We start from the raw sequence: 18190 nt of genomic DNA on the forward strand, positions 1-18190 counted from the left end.
CGCGGGGCGAGAAACGGGCGCGGGAGGAAACGAGGAGTCCCCGGGGATGGGACATGAGGTCTGGAGCACTCGTGGTGTCCTGCGGTGGGGGTTTATACGGGAACAGCGGCCTCGGGAGGCTGCTGCTACAACTGCCTGACAGGAGGATGGAGCCAGGAGGAGGCTGGTCTCTGCTCCCAAGGAACAAGGGATGGGACAAGAGGAAACGGTCTCAAGCTGCCCCAGGGCAGGTTTAGCTGGAGCTGAGGAACAATTCCTTCCCCAAAGGGTGCTCAGGCATTGGAACAGGCTGCCCAGGGCAGGGCTGGAGTCACCATCCCTGGAAGCATTCCCAAACTGTGTTGATTAGGACCTCAGTGACATGGGTTAGTGGTGGCCTTGGCAGTGCTGGGAATAACCAGATCTTCAAAGTCTTTTCCAACCTGGTTGATTCTATGATCTCCACCTCAAATCCAGGGGATGCCTCCAAAGAACCAGCCTTTCAATTCTGCTTCATATTTCCCACTTTTCCCAGGTACTCCGTGCCTATGCAGCCCTGCCATTTATTTATAATAGTGTCTGTGCTCTCCAGGTTTCCCACCCATGAAGAGATTTTTGAGGAAAACTACAAAGCTGACTCATATTTTCATTCAGAGGCTGTTGTGGAACAAATCAGTGTAACTAAGGAAAGGACTAGTAATGTTTTCCTCAATACAATTATCAAATGGTGAAGGAAACATTCAGTTGGTGGACAGTTCACAACATTATTTCACAAGCTGTGCAAATCAGTAACATTTGCTGTGAAGATGGACATTTTATTGCCATCTTGAAGACATCCAGCTTCAAAATCCAGGGGTTGTATTGCTGTATGTATTAAAGGGCCTTATATTATCAGAGTGTCCTGTCCCCCACAGGTTCTTACATAGTACATCTCAGCTGGAACAAGCATCAAGCATGTAGACATTTGTAACAGTTCTCTAATGTGGAAATGTTTACAGTTATGGAGATCCTGTGGCAAAGACCATTTGGTTTTGGTTATTTTCTCATCACAGACCATTCTGGGAAACTTTTGAAAGAAGTGTTAATCCCACTGTAGCACTAGGTCCTGCTCAACATATGGTATTACTTTAATTTGTAGTGACAGATGGGTAAGAAACTATCCTTGCTTGAGCAAGTGCTGTTTCATTTCAATTAGAGAAGAAAGCCTGAATTTCCAGTCCCATAGAGATCATCCCTAAACTGACTTCAGAATTGAAACATTAAACATGTATCCCCACAGGCCTGAATTTTATTGTTCCCCTTCCAGGTCTGACCTACTCTTCCTCTGTTTTTCATCATATTCCAAACTGTTCTCTGCTAACCCACTGAACTTGGGGACATTAGGAGGGCACAATATTGTTAATTGTTTCTGCTGTCCAACTGTTTTACAAGCACTCACCTCCAATTATTCTGGTTTTATGCTTTATGAACAGCAGAACCTTCATATGCATCTTAGCTCTGCAGAGGATTGTTCAGGTTTCATAGAACTCTAAAACAAAATCACAGCTTGTGTTGGAAGGGACCTTAAATCTCCTCCAGCTCCAACCCCTGCCCCGGGCAGGGACACCTTCCACTAGAGCAGGTTGCTCCAAGCCCCTGTGTCCAACCTGGCCTTGAGCACTGCCAGGGATGGGGCAGCCACAGCTTCTCTGGGCACCCTGTGCCAGCACCTCAGCACCCTCCCAGGGAAGAGCTTCTGCCCAAGAGCTCATCTCAGTCTCCCCTCTGGCAGGTTAAAGCCATTCCCCCTTAGCCTATCTGTGTCCTGTTTCTCAGCTCTTTCTATGCATGCTAAGCTCAAATCCCCTGTTCAAGGTCCAAAATAGCCCTTCAGAGAAGCACAGGCCAGGGAATGAGGAGGAGCTCCTTTAAAAAAAACTCTTATTTCCTGTCTTAAATGTGTAATTTACGTGGAACTACAACTGACTTGAAATTCCAAGTAAACAGCCCCGAAACCATACTGGACTCCCATTCTGACTGGGACAATGAAACTTGCATCATACCCTTGGCAGCTGTGTTGCTGTTTCCATTTCCAGTGAGTAACTGCCGGAATGTTAGACCTGGCAGCACTGCCTCTGTCTCAGAACACAGCTCAGGAACCGCTCCATGGACTACAAAGGAGGTCAGAGGGACTGTGCTTCTCCGACTGTCTGAGCAATTAGTCTGCTCCTTTGTTTCCTTCCACACTTTTTAGTTCTTTCAAGTGTATTTACTTGCTTTGCATCAGGAGCTTGCAGGTACCTCAGTCTGCAGAGCTGGTATGAGGCTGTTGAGAGCTGTGGCTGGATCCCCTGACAACCTGGTTTTCTCTTTTTAGAAGTGTCCAGAATTTGCTGTGCTTCAAATCCTGGCCTTGCTCTGAAAGCTGCTTTTCACTAAAAGCATCGCAAGTCTGTAAGATAACAGAATCCTGTAAAAACCCCCCAAATTCTACAACAATGATCCCAGTATTATTTCTAGCACCTCCCCTAAGTAGCCAAAATAGGAATAAGGGTAGAAAATACCTCATTTTCTTTTCTGTTCTCTCCAGTAAGATGCTCTCAGTTCCAGTTTGGCTTTTTGAGCCCCCTCCCTGCTCTCTGCTAAACAAATAAGAGGCGTTATTCCAGTTGCCTGATTTCAGTTATAGCAGTTGCACACTTCCACTTTGATTCAGCAGCTCTTCCTGCTAAGGGCAGTTCCTCTGCAAGGTGCAGGTGAGTGATACTTAATAGTTATCCAAGCAACCGGTGTGTGAATTCAGTGAACTCACAGTTCTGAAGATGACATTATCTGCAGGCTCACGTGAACAGTCACAGCTTTCAGAGCCTTTTAGGTGTGACCACATGTGTTCCGAAGGAACTTTTCCTCTAAATTTTCCCCAGCCAAAGGAGGAACGGAAATAAGGTTCCATGTAAGAGCTGAATGATCCAAGCTTTAACTTGAAAGAATGTGCTCCCTGTCAGAAAATCTATGGAGACAAACATGTCATAGAATCATAGAATCCCAGACTCAGTTGGGTTGGAAGGGACCTTAAAGCTTATCCAGTTCCAACCCCCTGCCATGGGCAGGGACACCTTCCACTAGAGCAGGTTGCTCCAAGCCCCTGTGTCCAACCTGGCCTTGAACACTGCCAGGGATGGGGCAGCCACAGCTTCTCTGGGCACCCTGTGCCAGCGCCTCAGCACCCTCACAGGGAAGAGCTTCTGCCTTATCTCTAACCTGAACTTCCCCTGTTTCAGTTTGAACCCATCACCCCTTGTCCAATTGCTACAGTCCCTGATGAAGGTCCCTCTCCAGCATCCTTGTAGCCCCCTTCAGACACTGGAAGCTGCTCTGAGGTCTCCCCACAGCTTCTCTTCTCCAGGCTGAACAGCCCCAATGTTCTCAGCCTGTCTCCATACAGGAGCTGCTCCAGCCCCTAATCATCCTCATGGCCTTCCTCTGGACTTGCTCCAACTGTTCCATATGTATGTTAACATATGGAATGGAAGCTGGAGTTGGCTTGCATGTTTGTGAAGGGGCCCTTTCATGCATTTTTGCCATAGCAACCTCCAGTTCTCAGAATTGGAGTGTTTCCTCGACTTGGGATGGAACAAAGTACTTCCCAGAAAGGAAGCTTTGTCCCTGGTTAATATTGCCCCTGGACAAGATGAGCCTGTTACAAAAAGCAAGTTGAATTGTTTGTGCTACCCATTAAGCAGCAGCATATTCTGGGCAGTTGAAGTTAGTAGTCCATGAACTATCTATGATAAAATGTAATGAATGTCCATGAAATGCTTTAATTTGGCTTCATTCCCCTGAAAAGATTAGAAAAGCATGGAGATGCTTTGTTTCCTAGGAAACCTGGGCTAGAGGGGAATAACCTTATCTGTCAAACTAGGAAAAATACTAAGGAAAATGGGTTATCAAAGTTTTGCTCAAGGTTTAATTAAAGGAATTCCTCTGCTGTATAGAATGACTCCAGTTGTTTTGAGCTAATCTTGCTGGTTGGGTCAGCATGGAAAATGAGGTATGGGTCTGGTCCTAGGATGAGTCAGAGGGGGTCTGGAACAGCTGGACTGGGATGAAATTATTTGGCCTAGGGCTAGGAGTCTGCTGTGTATTACAGTGTGACCAGCTATGGAGTGTGAGTGTTCAGAGCACAGAAGTGAATGGCATTTGCCTCTGCACAGCCTGGTTCCATGTTATTGAATGTACATTCCTTTTCTCCCATGCTTTAAAACACAACCCCCTTATATAGCTTGAGAAACATCCCTGCAATAATAGTGTGAGGTAACTGTGTCTTTACATGGCCTTTCTGTTCTTTTAAACTGACAGTTTTCAGGACATATGTCATATTACAGTGCAAGCTTTAAACACAAAGCAAAACATGTTTTGAAAAGGATGAGTCTGTAATGGGTCTTGATTTAAAGAGGTGAGATGCTTTCCCTGAAGCACAACGTATTCTGGCACTGCCTACCTGTTCCTTAATTCCCTCTTTCATATGTGATTCCTAGACTCCATGTTTTCTTCGGAGACTTACTGTGTGCTCTTTCCCATCATAACTGTTGTGGAACTGAGGGACATTTCTTCAATGAAATCATTATTCAATGGGGAGCCATCTTCATGTTCATGATACTGCTCTGCAATGGAGAACGTGCTGATCTGAAGTATAAACCGTTTCTTTTCCTTGACCTAAAGGGAAAGGATCCAAATGTATGTTTTGGTTTTGGGTATGTTCACTTATACATGGCATGTTAAAAAATACTTGTGCCTTAGCATTCCTTCTGCCACCAATGCCCTGTTCAACCTGAGCTCCATCCCTCCCAAACCAAACCATCTGCTGCTTTTCACTTTGAAACTAAAACCACCACAAGGTAGAAAGTAGTAACTTTGCTGTATGCACTGCTGGATAAAGCATAATGATAGATCCTTACCTGTACATCTCATTATGAATCACATCTTACTATTCCAAAACTAGAATATCCTGAACTGCATTTTCATAGTGGCAAATTCAGGTAATATTCAGACAACGCAAAGAATATGACCCAAGCGTCAAGCCTTAAAAATGCGTTTTATTTATGTTATACTGCCCCTGGTGGAGAATGTAGGTACAGAGTAGAGTAGGAGGGGTAGCAGAGGATTCAGCGCTGTCTTTTGCAGACAGCACAGGGACTACATACTTGCACGTGTATTTTGTCCTGGATTTACAGACTTCTCTGTGTGAAGGACTGACGTTACAAGCCTCATTCTTACAGACTGAATGCCTTGAGGTGCTGCCAGTGCTCTCTGGTCCAGCAACACATGAAGAGGCTGATTTCCACAGCTGCTGGCCTCTGTGTGTTCATTTATTCTGGGCTCAGAATGCTTTCACATATCACATATCATGATGAGTGTGAGGCCCGGTGTGAAAGTGGAGACTTTCTGCAGAGACTGAGCTACTGGAGTGATCCCAGAACCCTAAGTTCTTGAGTACTTGTCCTAGCTCAGCCTGGTGGTTTACTCCCATGTAAATCTGTTCTCTTTAGGGAATTAAAATCTAAGACATAAAAAAGAGTCTCATAGCGACTTATTTTATACTAGTCTGGGACCGTTCATTAGAGAAAGCCTATAAAAAGCTCTGCTAATCTCTGGGCTGTAAGCCATGATCTAGGGGAGGGTGTGCAGTTCTCTGCCTGGAAAGTATCAGGGTTCCTGTACTGTCTTTCCACAGCAGAGATTCAGGGTACTATGCAGGCCTGCAAGCATTGCAGCCATTCCAGGAATACCTCTGGGGCAATTGCTTGGGGGCACATGTAATTGCACCCAGTCAGCACGGAGGTCCCAAAGGCCCTGACTCACAATCTGCATCACAGGATGGAATGTGCTATTGCTGCTGTCTTGATCTGAAAATCACTTGAGCCAAGTAGGAAAAGGAAACTGTTCCAAAGGGCACTTGAAAACAGAAAGTTACTTAAATTCAAAGCGTATGCCTCAGGATCAAGGAAGTTTACTAGACAGGTTTTAAACTACACATTCTTGTGGTCCTTCAAAAATGCATCAAGACTGGAATGTGAAATGAGAGAACTCAGTCGTGAAACGTGCCACATATTTTCTGCATTTCACTTTACTGACAGAAAGGACACTGGTGATTTGTAACATCATGAGAAATAACAGTTCCACCGGTGAGTTCTGTACGTTGGGTCAGCTCCTGGGGACTGAATGAGCAATGTATTGCCTGGTGTGCTCCCACCAACAGATTCTGGCTTCAATTCAGATCTAACTCGAGCTGTCATGATCATTCCAGTAACATAAGACGAAGACTGTAAGCAGCAGGGATTGAGTAGCACTTGCATCTCATTATGGTGGAGAACGGGGTAGCCCAGCAGATATCACAAGTCTTTAAAGGGTGCTGAGGCGCTGACACAGGGTGCCCAGAGAAGCTGTGGCTGCCCCATCCCTGGCAGTGTTCAAGGCCAGGTTGGACACAGGGGCTTGGAGCAACCTGCTCTAGTGGAAGGTGTCCCTGCCCGGGGCAGGGGTTGAGGCTGAAGGAGCTTAAAGGACCTTTCCAACCCAGACAATTCTCTGATTCTATGGGAGGGGAAGGCATCACTGCAAATGCCATAATGGGACACAGAGGCATACCTACACGGCATGAAAACGGAGCGTGTGCTCAAGGCAAAGCAGGTATAGAAGGCTAAGGATAAAAAGACATGAAACAGAGAATTTGCAGGAAATCTATTGATGCAGTCACACTGTGATGCTGTGTGTGTGCCACAAGAGAACAGCTGTACCAGGGAGAGCTGCTGGGCTGAGCCACAGCTGCTGCTGCTGGAAAGTTGCCAGTGTTTTAAAAAGACTCCTACATTTTCCCAGGTCTTAGAAGTAATAGAAAAGGCCACTAAGAATGGAATAGTGTGGAGTGCTGCAAAAATGGTGAAAAAGGTATTGGAGTTTCATTACTGTTTGTAGAGGAGAGTTTGAGAGATCCAGTCCTAGTATTTTAATTTGTTTGTGTAAAGATGAGCCAAATGACAGGACTGTTCCTTTGAAATCATTCCACAGCTGGATGGTTTGACCTGTCCTTTATTTCCATTCTTCTCACTCTACATTTTCTTTTCCTGTTCTTCTTAAAACAAACATTACTGAATTCCAGAGACTAATACTAGGGAAGTACTCCCTCTCTTCTCACACTTCCATCTCAAGGTCTTTCCTTAAGCATTTACTGGCAGGTACCAATAGAAGTAGATGGGCCATTGGTATGACCAATACATATCTTGGTGTATTTGGTGCTTCTTTTAAGTCAGTTCTGAGAATTTCACTACTCTGCAAGATGTCTGATACAGTGATATTAATGCACAGCCTGTACAATTCCCATTTCCACCTTCACTTTGAAAAAACCAAACCTCTTGGTGCTGAGTCTATCAGCTTTCATGGTGTGCAGACAGGGAGCTGATTTCAAGGACTTTGCACCCCAGCCAGGAAAGCATCAGGACACGTGCTCTGGAATAATCTAAGCAACTTTGTTATTCAGACTGTGAGTTGCTTTAAAAAAGCCAAATTTCTTAGGGTTGAATCAGCCAAGAAAGGAATTCACAGAAGAGTAAGAATCACTTGAGCATTTCAGAGAATTGTTATTGTGGCCAAAAAGCTACTAAAATGTAGTAGAAAGAAAAAAAAATATTAAAGTTACTTTGATAAATATGTATTAAAAGTTTGGACGTACAAGAAACTGAAGGAGTAAGAAGTATAAAACCATAGAATGGGTTGGGAGGGACCTTCAGAGCTCATCTAGTCCAACCCCCCTGCAATGAGCAGGGACATCTTCAGCTAGATCAGGTTGCCCAGAACCACATCCAGCCTGGGCTTGAATGTTCCAGGGATGGCGTATCCACCACCTCTTTGGGCAACCTGTGGCAGGATTTTATAGCAGAAGGACCATATTTAAGGGCCATTCCAGTCCTTAAGTATATTTTTTACAGTGTGTATATATATATAGTGTGTACATATATATAGTGTGTATATATATATGTTTTTTTATATATATATATTTAATCATAGAAGGACCATAATATTTTCCCAGAATGGTGATGCTCTTAACCAATCTATATCAAGAAAGAGAATCCAACAACAGCATCACTTCATAAACAGACAGAACAGTCATGCAAAAACCAGTCATGTGCAGTAACTTCTGCTGTTCTGCGTGTTGGGGTAACGCAGGTACAGACATGCCTGTGAACTAACTGTAACTATCAGGCAGCAGGTTTACAAAGTAACTACAATCTCCATCAGTTTTTCAGTCTGTGAAAGTATTTTTCACAGAGGCTTATGTCCTAAAGTTCTATGGACTTGTAAGAATGTTTTAAACCAAATACAAATCCTCTCATGTAGTCCCACAGAAATGGGAAAAGCATGGACTAGGTATTCCTAAACCACACTAGAGGGCACTTGAGCTGTTTCTTGCAGAGTAGGTAAAGGCCATAGTAGTAGGATGCTTACCCAGGAGCAGCAGTGGACAGAATTGAACATGGGAATTATAGGATTTATCAGTATCAGGTTGGTAGAACAACCAGTGATTTTCCTCAGGAGCAGCTCTGGGGGAGTAGGTCTGAATTTGCAGGTACAAATTTGGCTTTTAAGTAATGTAAGTAATTATGATGAAATAATCTAAAGATTGCTGCAATAGTGTTTTGTCTTTGTACATAGCTCAACCACACAAATGTGGGGTATTTGGGGAGTTTAAAAGAAAATCTAGTCTCAAATAGAGCTAATATCCAAAGAGTTGAGCTGCTCTTTGGAGTCTGTTCCCACTGTATTGCTCCTGCTCTAGTTCTGTCCCCTCCCCAGGTACAATGTGATGCCCTAAAAAGATTGGTTTTATGGAAATTACAAACCCCCTTCTCTTATGGAGCCAGGCTGAGAGAGCTGGGCTGGTTCAGCCTGGACAAGAGAGGTCTCTTTAAGGGGACACCTTAGAGCAGCTCCAGTGCCTAAAGGGGCTCCAGGAAACCTGCAGAGGGGCTTTGGACAAGGGCCTGTAGGGACAGGCCAAGGGGAATGGCTTTAACCTGCCAGAGGGGAGATTGAGATGAGCTCTGAGGCAGAAGTTCTATACTATAAGGATTTGAGCTTTTGATTGTATCATGGCCCAAGTATTCATTGTTCTTCAGCAACATGCAATGAAAACAAGGTCTTTGAGCTTAATTACTGTCTATCTTCGAGAGACAACAACCCCAGGCTGAAGTACTCTGCACTGATAAGTCAGATCATGATTTATCCATGTAGCCCTCTTAAAAACAGTTTTTGCGTATTTAGTGTTTTTGGAGATAACATTTTCAAGCTTTTCTATGTACCTGATGTTTCCCTTGTTCACTAAAACAAGAAAAGATGCGATCATAAAATTTCATTAATTAAAAAGCAGGATCCCTGCGTATGGATGCACTGCGCCATTGGTGGTACTGTGGGCTTCTAACTTGCCAGCAGCAGCCAGGGACTACCAGCACCCATCATCTCCCCCTATTTTACACACCCCCAAGTTAACCTGCTCACTGTCTGCAGTTTTATTGACTTACCACCTATAGAAAGCAAGCTTAATATTTCTCTGAGACTGAGGCCTCCATTAGCATCTGGACCCACCACTTTAAGGCTGAGGTCCTGGAGCTCAGCCCCGGAGCAGGGTGGTTCCTTCCACATTTTCTCTCTGCTTGTTCATAGAATCCATTGTTAGCAGGAGGCTAATTCCAGATGTTGCTGCACAGCACGACTGGAAAAGCACTTCCAGCAGATGACTGTAATGTATGCGTAAGTCAAACTTTGCTGGAGAATTGGCATCTGTCTCCAAAATGGGCTGTATTTGACTGGCTGAGTTTCAACCAGTTCTCCTTATGCCCGGACAGCAGATACAACTGAAGTCCAATTCATGGTGTCTTCTGTCACAGTTGCCAGTGAAGTGATGCTACAAGCTGCAGTTGAGTTTCTGGGTAACTTAGGAGCCTTCTGGTGAGGCAGGTTTCCTACAAAGGACATGGACTCCTTTTATCTACAGCTGGACATCTACGTTTTGCTAATTGCACTCGCCAGTCATAGGGGAACTTCTGGCCAATCTTTCCATCTTTGCCATCTCTGAAGCAATCTCTTGTCTTCATCCTTCCTTGCCCTGTACTCTTCTGTACCTGCTCACCATGTTCAGCTTAGTTCAGTTGGCAAAAGGATGCCCTTCCTGGGGCAGAGAAACTTAAAGCCAACCAAGTTGTAATTTCACTTTGTTAGTTCCCAGCTGCCTGGGCTTCCAGACAAGGCCAGCATCATACAGACACAGCTTTCTGATCAGAGAGGGCTGAGGAGCCTTACTGGGAGCCAGATAAGTTGGCTCAGGTGGTTGTGTTTAATTAGGTGGCTGCCATTTTGCCCTTATTATATCAAATTATTTGAAGTTGGGAAAATCTGCTTACAAAAAGTTGTGTTGCTGACCTGTTGCTTTGGGCTTCCTGCGTTTGTTTCTTCAGGAGCATCAAGTCACAGGGAAAGATGTTCCTGTTCGCAGTAGCTTGAGGTAGGATGTGTTACTTGAGAGGCTGATGTGTGTGTGATGTTACTTGTAGCAAGGAAAAACTGTGTGCAGAGGATAAAGCTTTGATAATAGCTGCTGAAGGCTCTTGGACAAGCCCTCACAGGATCTAGGAACCAGCTTGGATCTCTTTGCATTCCACTCAAATGCAAGGTGAGCTCTTTTGATCTGACTCCAGTAGCAAGCTAGGCGCAGAGTGAAATAAGGGTACCTCCATGCCATGGATGAGGAAAGAGGGAGAATGTCTTGTGGCCGATGCTGGGTTTGCTCTTTAGAGTACTACTGGGTTATCATAGAATAATTCAGGTTGGAAGGGATCTTAAAAAGATTAGTGCAGAAACCTGAGTGGGATGGAGTGGATGGGGACACAGATCTGCTTTTTACTACAAACATGTTGATCTAACCTGTTGCTTCCCAATATATCCTGTATATCCATGTCATAAATGCACATCAGTAGAACCCCAAAGCACCTGAATTCTCCAAGCTTTATTAGCTTTTCTCAATCGTTGGGTTGGAATGGACCTTAAAGATCATGTAGTTCTGACCCCCTTTCTATGGGTATGGATAAAAGTCTGTTCCCTAACTCATCCCAACATGTGAAGTACTGGTTAATGCTCACTATGGTTTTGCAATATTGTATTGCATTATTGTGTAACTGCACAACTTACTATATATGCTCAGAAAATGGGGTTTATCTCTAGGAGGAGCTTTCTGTGTCTGGGCGAAGAAGGAATCCTCTTCTGCTGAGTGGAGTTTTTCAAATATGCATTTTAAAGCAAATAGAATGACTTGGAGTTTGTGGCTAAGTTCCTCCTGTCTTAGTATTTTGGGGTAGAACAGAGAACACAAATGAAAGTTTAGTGAAATTCTGGGGTGCTGAATTGGGCTTTCAAGACAATCCTTAAGTTAATTGTACTTCAGCCACTTAATATCACAGTTTCTTTTGGGCTTCCTGTGCATGGGTGGCCTACTGCTGTCTGCAGTGTGGAACGTGAGCTTTCTTAGACAAACAGCTGAAATTGGCATCAGAGAAGGCATAGAATGTGGAAAGAAAAAGAGAAGTGAGGAAGAATAACAGAACAATGGATAGTAAGTATTAGCCTGACCAAAACTGCTGGGTTGCACATGCAGCTGGGAGATGAATTTGACACGAAGGAACTAGAGCAGAAACTTCTTTGGAAGATAAGAAACACAAACAGTTCTTCCCAGAGCTCTTAATGTAGGAGTCCCTCCAGTTGTTGGGGTCAAACATGGAGGAGACTATGCAGAGCCTTAGGATGTGTGGAACTGTCAGCTTTCCAGCTACATTACAGAATAGTGCTCTGTTTGAATGTAGAAAACATGCAGAAAGGAAGCCTGCTGACAAACACCACCATGTGAGAGCATCTGGTTTGATTTGGACAAGAGGTAATTAAATGGGCAGAGTTGGGAGCAGATCTGGTTTCCAAATTGTAACCTGTTATGAAGAATTAGCATTTCAGGTTTCGTGTAAGCTGTTGTTTCTCTAAGCTGCATAGCTGATGAAAAGACAAATGTGAGCAAAGATCTGTGACAAGTTACCGGAAAGTCAGGGTTTTTCCTTGGATGTTTTCAGTAAAATAACCTGCATCAGTTACGTGTGCTTCTTGGCACATACAAGGATGTATCAAGTGAAGTTATTGGGGTAGATGGCAATGAATGTGCTGTTGGCCAGTGTTTTATTTAACATAACATGGATGCTGTAATGGAAACTCTGTAAACAATTTATGAATGACAACAGGCTGCAAAGAGCTGCCAGAACGGAGAAGGACAGAACTAGGATTATAAATGACTGAGAGAAAACCTCTAAAAGCAGCTATAACTTCAGAATGACATAAAAGATCATGCACTTGCGTAAGAATAAGAACATCACACATGGAAGTAAATGGCAGGTAAGGTCTGTAGTGAAGAATTTGGGAGATGCTGCAAGCTGAGTAGAGAAGGCTTTAGGGCAAGAGGCAAATATACTGTGTGTTATGGGCAGATATTTCTGAGGTGAACGTGACAGCACTCACACAGGCATTTCTGGATTGTGTTCCCCAAGAAAGGTGGGGATCTCTAGGGATCCATCCAGACCAACTTTGAGCTCTCTTATCCTTCTCTGAATTGTAAACATGAGATAACGCCAGGATATCTCCTCATATGTCCTACATATGTCTCAAATCTTTCGACTGTGAACTCTGCAAACAAATACTGCAAAGAATAGTATAAAAGTGCAGTCCAGATGGTACAGTACCAGGCTCAGAACGTGGACAAAAAATATACAAGTGACAGAAGCAGGATGAGTACAGACACTTGCTTCTTCCTAGCACTGTGATCAGAATGCTGCTTTCTGTCTCCAGTTAGCTCTCTTGGTTCAGTTGCTCAGAAATGTAGGAAGTCTAAATCTGTTTGCTTCATTCTCATAGGTAGCAATTGAATGCCTGTTTTACAGCTCTTTTCTGCATTTCCAGTCCAGGTAGAGAATCTTTTATGGATGCTTCTGAATGCCTTTGAAAACTCTCTGTGGTGCTGTTCAAAAGATGTTTGAGATCACAGCATTTCTCGTGCGCTGTGTGTTGGCTTCTGTCTGCTTTTCATTTGTGATTTTCATGGGTCCTTGAGAATTAAGCCCTTATGGCTATTCAGCTGGAACTGAGATGTTGGGGGAGAGTCACTGCTCCTAAATCACCAATGTGTCTTTACACCCGCATTTCTATTGGGTGTTTATGTGTCTGCCTGTTCTATACCTCACAGGTATGCCTGGTGCACACAGCTGAGTCGATGGAGATCAGTCCTTGTTCTGACTCTGTGCTGTTTAATGCTGTTAAGGTAAAGATGATACCATTTTAGTGGTGCAAATGGGACCATCCCCCAGCCCTTCCTGACCTGACTACACGACTGCCAGCTTCTCTTGTTCCTGCACAAGGAAGGACATGGTTATCCCATTAATACAGTGCCTATTACTGCACATTTTGAATTCCTGTTCCTGAGCAGTAGCTTGGCCATTGGGTTTTGGTGTCTCTGTAGTGAATTCTGGACTGAGTTCAGATATTTGAGGTACTTTGGTCCTGTGTTATTGGTGGAAGTGTTGACTAACATTTAAATGAGTGTTGTATTGTCTGATGAACTTCCCTATAATGATACTGTGTATAGCAAAGGTTTTTAAAGCAATATCATCTGGTTTTGTAGGTTTTCTTTCGGGATAACAAACCCTTCCTGTGTTTGTAGAGGTCAGGGCTCTTTGCAAGAGTTGCAAACCATTTACTAAGGATATAGCCTCCAGTGTGGGCAGAGGTACAGTAAAAAGAACCATATGACTGAATTAAGATCCTGCAAGGAGGAAAAGGGCTGGAAGCAGCTCAGGTCTCTGCACTGAGCTGTTAAACTTCCGAGTTTCTAATCAAAAGCTGAAAACAGATGGAAGTAAAATGTGAGGAGTAAAATGAAAAATATGTTGCAGAGAAGATCAAATGGGATACAGAAAATTAAAGTGTTTTCAATTGAGTGCAGAGTTCCTTCAGAAGCAGCTTTAGAGGATAGCAAGCCTATTGATGCTTTGCCTTTTGTTTGTGTCTAGATGCACACAGGTGAAACAAAGTAGAGGCTGTGGAGCTGGGGTTATGCACTGCAGTATTACTTCTGCCAGCACTGAATAGCTCAGCTTTTCTGTGTTATTAAATTAGATTTAGGAAACCAAGAGGCTTGCTGTGATTTCTGAAGGCTGCCATTGCAGTTTCCAGCTGAAAAGGCAAAGATTGAACGCAAGCATCTCCTCTGCTGCTGAAGTTTTGTTCTCATTTCTTTTACTTCGAGGCAGTAGGATGACATCTGTGCCATCATGTGGAAAAACAGGAGTTAGAAGGATTTAAAGCATCATGATCCAAAGATCCAACAAGGAGAGGGGAAAATAATGAATTAATTCCCTCTAACAAGCAGAATGTGTCCTTATTCAGCGCACAGGAATACCATTCTTTCCTTCTTTGGGGAATACATGAGCAGGAAAATGAACTGGGAGACAATAACATAAGAGTGTTGTCAAAGTATTCCAAAAAATAGCTGTGACTTGTGTAGATGCCAAGTCTAACTTGGGCTGATTCTCTTTTAGGGATTTTGTGGAGCAATTTCTGAATTCTATTAATATAACAAGCAAATCTCCTTTGGTGCTCTGGGTCTGCACTGTGGGAAGTAAAGGTGATTTCTTGGTGACTTTTCAGAGGCCAAGAACATGTGTGCCTTAAAATGCAAATGTAAATGGTACATAGAAATTAAAAATGGTGAAATGTTAAGGGAAAGGAAAGGGGAACAAAAAGAAAAGACAGCAAAAGTGGAAATGTAAGAGTAATATAATATCTGGGGTTTTTTTGGACAACACACCACAATATTGGGCAGTAGCAAGTTTCTTTGCTGCCTGCACACACCGCATTCCGAGTCTGGGATAAGCCACAACTTGTATTATAACAGCACCCAGGTCTGTGGTGTCAGCAATATGAATGGGGACCACTGCTATTTAAAACAGGAAAAGACTGCCCTGTGAGATGACCACATGCCAGAGTTTGTTGATATATGGTAGTGTTGTTAATGTGTCGAGTGATACAGCTCAATGGCAGAAGTATCAAAGGTGTGACAGCATGTAAGGCCTATGATACATGCTATAGGATATATGCTGTCCATGGTAATGGATGATTATAATGATATATTCAAATATGCCAACCATGGCAAGAATGATAGTGAGGGGTGGTATGTCCTTCTCTCTTAGCTGATTGTATTCCATAGCACTTTGCCTGCTGCTACAGTACGTTTTGTGTCATGCAATTGAATGCACATTGCTGTGTCCTTCTGCATAATTCAGAGGGGCTGAACTCTTTCCTCTGTTGAAGCACATTTGTGTTTCCCAGATATGCACTTCCCAGACTCCTGGAAGCAGAAGTGTATCCTCAAGCCCCAGAGGATGCATATGCTGTTAACTGCTTCGAAATCCATTGCAGAGAAAGCGTTAAGCAGTTGTCTGCAACGTAAGTTAACGTGATCTGTCATAAAGTAACACCATGACATTCTGCTTATTCCATCACACTATGAAAATAAATACAAGAGGTTTCACTTTGACCTCTGGCTTAGAAATGAAGTGAATTTAAACACTGAGAATAAACATGCAATGGAGGACATACAGTTTAAGAACCACTAAGCCATTCTGACATATTCTGGCTATTTAGCTTTTGCTGTTGGTTAGTCTCTGGTTTACAAAGGATCTTTTGTGCATTCACAGCAGAGATATGAATGAAAGTAACTAGCACTACATCTAACAGCAGTTTAACAGTAACAGTGAGGTTTTGTAATGTCACAAGTGATGGATGGCAGACAAAAAGCTGTCTCCAGATGATTTGGATTTTTCACATCTTCTAGGTTCTCAATAGCTTTAGGTAACATTCCAGCAAAAAAGAGTATAAGAAAAGCTGAATATTCATAGATTCCCAGAGTGGTTTGTGTTGGAAGAGACCTTAAAACTCCTCCAGCTCCAACCCCTGCCCTGGGCAGGGACACCTTCCACTAGAGCAGGTTGCTCCAAGCCCCTGTGTCCAACCTGGCCTTGAACACTGCCAGGGATGGGGCAGCCACAGCTTCTCTGGGCACCCTGTGCCAGCGCCTCAGCACCCTCACAGGGAAGAGCTTCTGCCTCAGAGCTCATCTCAGTCTCCCCTCTGGCAGGTTCAAGCCATTCCCCTTGTCCTGTCCCTCCACCCCTTGTCCAAAGCCCCTCTCCAGGTTTCCTGGAGCCCCTTTAGGCCCTGGAGCTGCTCTAAGGTGTCCCCTTCAGGAGCCTTCTCATCTCCAGCTGCCCCAGCCCAGCTCTCTCAGCCTGGCTCCAGAGCAGAGCTGCTCCATCTGCAGCATCTACTGCAGCATCTTCAGTAATGGTGTCACCTGAGTCAGAAAATGTAGTGGTTAGCATACTGTCACAGGCTGACTGTGAGAATGTGTTTTAATGAGCTTCTAACAATATGCGTGGCATACTTAGAGACGTCATGCATTATTTCTGTGTTGTATGAACGTGTACATACAGTAACTGCTATCATGGACAATCTGCTGTAGCAATAAGAAGTGGAGCTTCTGCATTTGCTGTCTCACTGGTTCTTGTTGCCAGAAGTATTTTGGTAAAGTGTTTTATCATTTTGCTTTCTGTCTGTCTGAGTGGTCTAAGCTAGTGTCAGAGCTAAGTCTTCAAAGCACTTGAGACACTAAAGGAGTCATTAGTATTACTACAGCATTGTAAGTTGTGATGGATATAAACTCTCTGCCCCCAACAATTGTATGCCATGTTGCTTCTGACTGCACAAAAGGAGCTGTGGTTGGACTTGAGCTGTTCCAGCATAACTCTGCAGTGAATAGTAAGCAAGTCTGTTCCAACGTCTGTAAGTAAAATATGAGTGCAAGCAGAAATGTTTCAGGAGGTGACACTACTTGGGTGGCACACTACTACGCCTGGCATGCAGAGCCAGCCACTTGCTGAGGTCCACTTTTCCCTAGTCACTCAGGAATAGTGGCCATGTGTCCCTGGTACTCCCCCATGGTGGTTTGGATCACAGTGGTCTCAGTCTTCATCTATTTTTCTTTGCTGTGGAAGCTTTTGTATCTACATATACATAGATATTTATATATGCAATAGTTGCTTCTCTCAACCTGCTGGTTATGCCATGCAGCATAGAAGTGCTAAGACCATCTTCCTGCTTCCAATTTCACGCTGCATTTGCACTTTCTAACTTCCAGTCCCCACATGCTTACCTCTCCTGTTTGATCACTGAATGAGGAGTACAGGCTTTTTAGTCAAATATTGTCCTAAGGTCTCCTGAAACCTAAAATCTAGGAGGGAGAGTGTTTGGAGGAGGGGGTGAAGCAATAGCTTCCTTTTCTTGTCTCCCCATGTACCTCCTTTCTTGTGCTGGTTTCCATTTCTGGTCTCTCATGATATTTGAGTTAGAGCTGAACCAAATGGTTGGTGTTCGAGATCCTGAGCACATTTGCTGGTTGCTCAATTTTTCTGGCCTGCAATCTCTTTGGAGTATTCCTCCCTGTGAATAGGTCATTCACTCTGAACCACACAATCATAGCAGGAGATTTTTCAGTGTCTTTCTGTAACCTTACTTTCTGTTACAGGCAAACCACAGGCACATCTCTCAGGAGTGTTGTTTGGTGCACTACTTTGTCTAAACATTTTCCCACTGGATCTAATCCAGTCTGGGATCTCAACTGTCGTGAGAATGCAACAAATCATTCTGGGAAGTATCTAAATTTGCCCCTATTGGTCAAAGCAATGTTTATGCACAGCCAGAACCACATGACAGAGGAGAGGGTCCTCGTGAACCCTGTTAGTAATATGTGCTAAAAAAATACCAGAGCTCCCAATTTTTTTCTATGAATAAACCACAAAACTACTGTTTGCTCGTTTGAACAACCCCTGATTTGCACATCATTGGAAAAAAGCCAGGAAAGCATCTGGAGTCAGCCCAGAAACAGTTTTTATCTGCAGAGCCACTTTATTTATTCAAACAAACAAACAGGATAAAAACCCACTGAAAAAACCCACAGAAAAAGCCTTTTCAGAAATGTGTATGTTCTTTGAGAGAGCATTTTAGGGCTTTACAATGATTGCTTGAGATGTGGGACCTA

This window comes from Nestor notabilis, unplaced genomic scaffold (genome assembly GCF_000696875.1).
Source record: "Nestor notabilis isolate BGI_N333 unplaced genomic scaffold, ASM69687v1 scaffold1090, whole genome shotgun sequence".
NCBI lineage: Eukaryota > Metazoa > Chordata > Aves > Psittaciformes > Psittacidae > Nestor > Nestor notabilis.